A 7,495-nucleotide genomic window follows, 5' to 3' on the forward strand; every position below is an offset into this window, starting at 1 on the left:
GGATTTCTGATTGCATTTCCTATATCTATGCGTCAGCAGGCAGAAATTTACCATTCCCCATCAAGGCTCACTCTACCAGGGCTGTTTCCGCTTCTGTAGCTTACCATTCTAGGTTATCTTTGGATGATATTTGTGCTGCGGCCACGTGGGCTTCTCCTCACACCTTCATTACTCATTACAAATTAGATGTGGCTTCTAGGGGGCCGGGCTTCCTTTGGTTCCACAGTTCTCAGGAGTATCTTCCTTTGAGCCTCCCAGGATAGAGGTGCTGGGAACGCTGTCCCTTGAGTAAGAATGTAGGCGAGATTGGGCCACATAACATCAAGAAGTTATGTACTCACCATAACATTTGATGTATGTGATCCATCTCGCCTCACATTCTTACTCACGGGTTCGGAGCCGAGCATCGGCTCCGACTCGGCCAACTTAATTTTTCTAGCACGAAGTCTCTAATTGGCTGGGCTAACCTGGTATCCCATGTTGCACTGCTCCATAGCCCCAAATGTAGTTTGCAGCAATCCACAGTCACACCCCATGCATAACCACAGTCCAGGAAGGTAGAACACTATCCAGGGTAACAAGGAAAAAAACAACCAACCTTGAAGAGTACTCAAGACTAAATGTCGCCTCCAAGTCCTCCAGGAGGGGGGAAGGTGGGAGGGTACGTAAGAATGTGAGGCGAGATGGACCACATACATCAAATGTTATGGTGTGTACATAACTTCTTGTTATCAGCCATTCTTCTTGCTTTGATGGCTTCTTAATGATACTTGAGCTTTTTGCTCTTTGTTACCTGTTCTGCTGTATTTTGAGTGCAGCAGCACTGCATCAGGTGTTATCTGTATGTGATATACGTCTGGCAAGCTTTATAAGTATTTGAACAGGTCAGCATAGTCATGCAGGACATCACTGTTACGGCTCTGTACACTATCTATCTCAATGTGAAATATCCTCTAGAAGCAGTCTCTGTGACTGATTTTGAACTTGGGCAATCTTTGCCCTGACACTTCAAATTCTTATTACCATTCCCAACTTGTCACAAGCCACCCATCCAAAAATTAAGAGAAATCACTCCTGTAAGTACAACTGTTTGAAAAGGATGACTATTTTATTCTTGTACTAATGTGTCAGCAGCTTCTGACATAGTAGTGATACCTGATGGCCAAAATAGTTTAACAAAACACAACTCTGCTTTGAGTATTCTACAGTCCAATGTATTTAAAAGTATTTTCTGTCAAGGTGTTGAATTTTGCCCTTGTAAATTCTACATTGTTTTTGTAATATTTCTCTCTGATAGTCTGCCATGTACATTTGTATCGCTGTTCCACATACATTCTCAGCTTTTATAGTATCAGGTCTTTTCACTTTCTCAGTACTAAACATGTTGTTTTCATATTTCTGTTCAATAGTATGTACATTCTTTTAAATGCACTTGTTTTTGATCTCATTCATTTTATCAAAATACTGTTTTATTTACCATAAATTCTGCAGGATTGATAAAAGCAGAATGGTTCATTCTGTTACACTTATAGTCACTTCTACTATAATCATCAGTTGCAGTAAAATACACCTATAGCCATATCTATTCCACCCATCCATCCATCCATCCATCCATCCATCCATCCATCCATCCATAACAACCCTTTTTTCCCATTTTTGAACATGGGATCAAGGTGTCACTTCAAAAGTGACAATCATCTAGAGCCAAGGTTTACACCTCCAGGTGGCTAGCCCTGTGGCTGTAGTTCTTTCATACCACACACACTCACATCTATGGCCAATTTAAAGTATCCAGTCTACCTACTGCATATCGTTGGAATGTGGGAGAAAACTGGAGCACCCATAGAACAGAGAGAGGACATGCAGACTCTGCACAAAAGGCACCCCAGCCAGGAATCGAACTGGGAACCTCTTGCTGTGAGGTGACAACACTATCTGCTGTGTGCTATAACCATAGCTACTGTAAGCTGCAAAATTGTCATATATTGTCTGACCCCAGCTTTGTTGCATTGCATTTCCTTATGGCTCTGCTTTTCATAACCATTACATAGGTTCATAGAAGATTATTAGACTAATGGTCCTAGAGCCCTTACAAACCCAGCCATATTTATCCTGAATTGCACCAGCTGTCAGTGGTAAGGTAAGTGAAGTTCACAGAGGTAAGGATCTATGGTAACTAATACTGACTTCTGAACAGGAGAGACCTGGGTGCCACCCCAGCAGTGAATTTGCGGTCACCCATCCATTGATTTAGGTTGAATTTGAAGAAAGTCAGGGAGAGACTCTGTTTCACATTAATTGGAAGCTTGTTCAGAGAAGTGGCAATCTTTGGGAGATGTATCTGTCTCTCCAGCATGACCTGTTCATGTCAAAAGCTAGGTTAAAATCCCTGGACCAAATGACCCTCGTACAGTTTGATTTATGAATGTGTAGCTTTTCCATCAGAGGCCGGTCAGAGACTGCCCTATAAGACAGCACACATCACCCCTTAGCAACCTGTAGGAGACAGAATACAGTGACAGGGCTTTCATTCTTTCTGCAAAAGACTTGTTTTGTGTACCCTGTAATTTCTTGGTGAGAAACCTCTGTGGTCTCTCCTGTTGTTGCAGGTGTCTAGTGAGGTATATGCAAAAGGGGTACTCAATTATTGGTCTGATGAGAGCTAAGTATAATGGAGTTATAACATTCTTAGATCTAGAAGTGATGCCATTATTATAAAATGCACCACATAATTCCTTAGTACAGTGGATACATGGTGTTCAAAGTTCAGATTTTTATCAACCTGATTACCCAGATCACATACCACTGGGTCTGCACCTAGGGGAGTGCTGTCTGTAATGTCATTAGCAGGAATGTCAGGTTTTCCAAAGGGAATAATGTTTTTTTTTTTGCATTTATCTTACCTTTAATCATTGGTGTTGGTACCAATCATTTGTCTGCATTATTCCAGCATCATTGGGGGACTCAATGATTGCTCCCAATTTGGAATTGTCAGTGAACTTGGTTAGCCACAGGCTGTCCAAGTTTGCCTGGACTTCTGAAAAATAAATTCCGAACAGTAAAAGGTCCACCACAGAACCCTGTGGTATGCCACTGGTGACTGGTCTCTTGCTAGAGGTGAAGTCACCCACTTTTACAGTATGTGTCTTGTTGGTGAGCCAGTTTTCTACCCATTTGCTAATGAAGGGGTTAATTCCCAATTGGGAAAGTTTCTCTATAATACCTGAGTGGGGGTTTATGTCAAATGCTTGGATAGGTCAAGATAGGTGCAATGCATTATTTGTCCTTCATCAAGGGCCTTGGTGACTTTCTTGAAGTACTCAACCATGTTTAACAGGCATGCTCTACCTTTAACAAATTCAAACTGGATTGGGTCCAGAGTTGGAAATTACCTATGTCCTTGTTAATAAGGTCCATAATGATGCTTTCCATGGTCTTACAGATGAGGGTAGTCAAGCTTTTGGGCCTATAATTCCCAGGGTTGGTTGATAGCCTCCCTTTGTGCAGAGGGATTACTGTTCCTGTCCTACATTCCACTGGAACATAGTTCGGAGGCTGTGGTTAAACATGGATCCAATTTGGTCTGCTAGGTCATGTTTTAAGTTGTTTAATAGGCAACCTGGGATGTTGTTTTTGCCTTGGAGAGCACCGAGATGACCTGCTTTTTTTAGATAATAGGGTGAGGAATGGTGGCAGGTATATTTTAGGGGATGACTGGGGGGGGGGTACTGAGTGGTGAAGTTTGCTCCAAATCTGTCAGTAGTTAAAGAATGCTTTGTAATTGTCCTTAGCTAAGGAGGCTATTTTTGCTTTGTAATTGGCTTTGGAGGACTTGACAAGAACTCTAATTTGTTTGTTTGTTTAAGCTAGGGAGGGATTTCTTCCTCTGCTGAACCAGTTCTCTCTTGTTCTTGGGCATTAGTTTCTTTCTTTTGTTGTATAGCCTGTTTATCCATGGGGTCCACCAGGGTGGATTGTTTTTTTTTGGCTAGACCTGGTTTTAATCCAGTCAGGTACAGCCAATTCTATACAACTGTTTAAGTGGTTTTACAGGGTATTGGTGTACACTTCTGCATAGGACTCTGTGTTATCTGTGTTCAAGGAAGGAGGTAATATTTCTTTGAAAAATGCTTAAGAGTTTTTGAGCTTGATGGGGGTATCTGGTCTTATAATTACATTGAAAGTGATTGATTTATGGTCTGATCTTACCAGGGAGGACATCACATGAGTGGGGGGGGTGCAATGTTAATGAGTACTATGCCCAGGGCATTTGAACCTCTTGTGGGTATGCTGACTTATTGTTCCAGAGCATTTATACTGACAAAGTCCGGGAATCTCTGAGCCAGCATGTTTGTGGTTGTGTACATTTCCCAGTCGATGGTAGGATAATTAAAATCACCCATGAGCAAGGTGTTGGGCTGCATGGCAAGTGATTCCAGTAAGGTCAAGTATGAGGTATACTTTTCCTGTTTCATGGTGGGGGACCTGTAACTAGCTATGATGTGGTAGGGGGCTTTGCCTGCAGTTAATTGGACATGGAGTAGCTTAAGAGACTTATACTGTTTGACCAGTCTTGAGGTGTACTTTTCCTCATTGAAGATGGATGCACCTCCTCCTTTGATTCTTTCATGCTCAGTTTGTGCTGTGAATGTATGGAAGGCATCGTAGCCCTGCATGAATGGGGTGCTTTGCACACCTTTGAAGTATGTCTCTGTGACTGCACATAAGTCAGTATCTCCAAAGTAAGGAGTGCTTCCAGGGATTGCAGTTTCTTGTTAAGATTCCTAGCATTAAGCAGCAGTACATTGAGTTTATTTAGAGATGAATTTGCTATGTTGGGAGGTTGGATATTTCAACACTGCCTAAGAAAGGCAAAATAAAGGTGGCTAATGCTTTGCCAGTATCTGAAAGCCTAGAGGAGACAGATACAGACCATATGTGGCAAAGCAGCATGGTCTGTCGACCATATCTTCTCAGGCTGACAGATGGTGGATCTCCTTGGACTGACACCAGAAGCTAAGCCAATTGTTAGTCAGTCATGTTTTCTTTGTATTGTGGCATCATCCTTGGAGAAGGTAAAATGCTGCTTAAGACTAGGCTTATACCTGCCTGCAACACAATCTGAGAGCTCAGTCATATCTCTCTTCATATAATCCTGTGAGGTACATTTCAAGTCATTCACCCCCACATGAACTATGACAGAGTCATATCAGATCCTGGCAACTGACAGCTAACTGTAACCTGCTCCTTATCAAACCTGGTGAGGGGAACATCCCTGTGTCTCACAATGGAGTCACCTATGACCAATAAATTAGGTTTTGTGTCCTTATGCTTTATGGGAATATTTATTGAGACACTGGTGTGTGTGTGTTATGGTTGGGTTTTTTTTTTTTTTTTTTTTTTTTTTGCACTATGTATATAAGTGCTTTCTGTTTAGGAGGCCTCTGATCTCTTGGTAAGTTATTAGTGAGTACCTCCACATATTTTGGTTTGTGTATCATGTCCTTATTTAGTGTGGGAAGTGTGTTTATGCTGAAAACCTCTTTAGCATTCAATTTGTCTTTGCATGAGAGTTTTCTTCCAATTGCATACTGTAACTACATTTGTCACTTAAAGTATTTGTTTCAGGAGTAAGTGGTTGTCAGTATATATGAGACAATTGCTACATTGTCTCAAGATGCCCACGTCTATCAGGCTGGCCAGAGAGATGATGAGAAACTGCCCGTCCATGATAGCAGACCTTTACTTATGTTTTATTAGGGAAGGGAATTAATTTGACAAGAATGTGCTGGTAGCACCAAGACTATATGTGGGACCTATACTTTGTGTAGGCTAAGTTTGATCAATAAAGCAACACTACTCAGTGTGCAACTGAGTGGCACCAAGAGCAGCAGAAAAGCTTGGAAGAGTTTCACTGACAGCTGTTTAGGGAAAAAAATGAGCTTCTAGACTTTTGCATCTATACTGGGCACTGCTAACCACCACTGCGGGAAGAGCAGCACCACACAAATGCGAGGCTTAAATATGAGCAAAGAGAAACAAGTTATAAGCTAACTGCCAATCAGCAAAGCACACAATAAGCCTTCCACTAGCAATCCCCAAGTCAAATAGGTTAGCAAAGCACACTTCTGCCACAAGAGTACAGAAAAAACACCTTCTTAAAGTAGAATAGCTGGTTTGCAGCATCTAGCCTTTATTTCCTCATTTTTCTTGCAATCTTCTGTCACAGAAAGAAGGGATTGATTGTGGAGCACCTAAAACTAAAAGGTGCAAAACATGCAGCCTTTATGATAGAATGTTGCCCCCACAGTAGGAGTCTTTTTTTCTTCTGACTTCTCATGGATCATTAGGAAGGGAAGAATGTTGTCCCATTCCCATGGAATAGAGGGTTGAAGCCCTGACTCCTGCTCAGGTACCCAGTTTTCAGTTACTGACACAAAGATCTGCAGGACCAGGTGAGGGAGAATGAGTTTGAGTGGCTAATACCACCTTACTCATCGGAGGGGTGGGGGTTTGAGGCTGCTAGACCTACAACAGTGATGATATGTAACAGTGGCTAGATATATTACCCACCTACAGAAGCCATGTTATCTTATGCTATGTCAGACATGGATATCCCTGAGTCATGGAAAGAGGAGATCTTTTTCATTAGATTACTGTTGCAGTACTTATAACTTCTGTGATTTAACCACTGGTATCTCCATACTTTCATCCTGACTTCCAAACCTCAGAACCTTTTTCACTCAGTGCTGTTGATGCCTTTCCCTCTGGAAAGTTAGGATACTTCCGGTATAAAGACATCTTCTGCTTTTGATAGCTTAAGTTCCTTGCCACAGTTCAGAGCTTTTGCCTTCTTCCAAGTCCAATTTAGTTCATGACTTATAAGTCTGCATTATCTGTTGCTACCACTTCAGACAGGAGAGTGTTAGAACAAAAAGCACTAAACTGTGCAAAGAGGCTTTTCTTGTCTTTCACAGGGATAATGTGGGCCTAAGAAATGATCCTTCATTTAAGCCCAGATTTGTAACAGAGTTCTAGAATCAGACTGTCCAGTTACCTGTGTTTTTTCTTAACCCATAAAGCAAAGGGGAAAAGGATTTCACATTCATTAGACACATGTTGCTCCAGACATAATGGAACATCTGCAGTGGTGAGTTACTCAACATGTGTAGAGGCCTCTCTGCAGGAATTACCTGTGGCTTTCTTGCTACTACCTGATTCTTGCCATTTGAAGAATAGATGGACTGGTAGAATTTCCAAGGTAGGAACAAATTAGCCATAGGGCTGTAAACTAGCTTGTAGATTATATGGGCAGATTGTGTTCAGATACTGGTGCCATCATGCAGGATCCTGTAGAAGTGGGAAGAGAAAAGGAGGCAGAGAAAGCCAGAATTTTTAAAAACAGAAAATTCTACCTAGCAAAGTTTAGTGTTTTTTTTTTTTTATTTTGGCACAGATTTGGTTGCATTTGTCACAACGTAACTCTGGTTAAAGA

The sequence above is a fragment of the Protopterus annectens genome, chromosome 1.part1 (assembly GCF_019279795.1).
Source record: "Protopterus annectens isolate FY-2018-M chromosome 1.part1, PAN1.0, whole genome shotgun sequence".
NCBI classification, from domain to species: Eukaryota; Metazoa; Chordata; order Ceratodontiformes; family Protopteridae; genus Protopterus; species Protopterus annectens.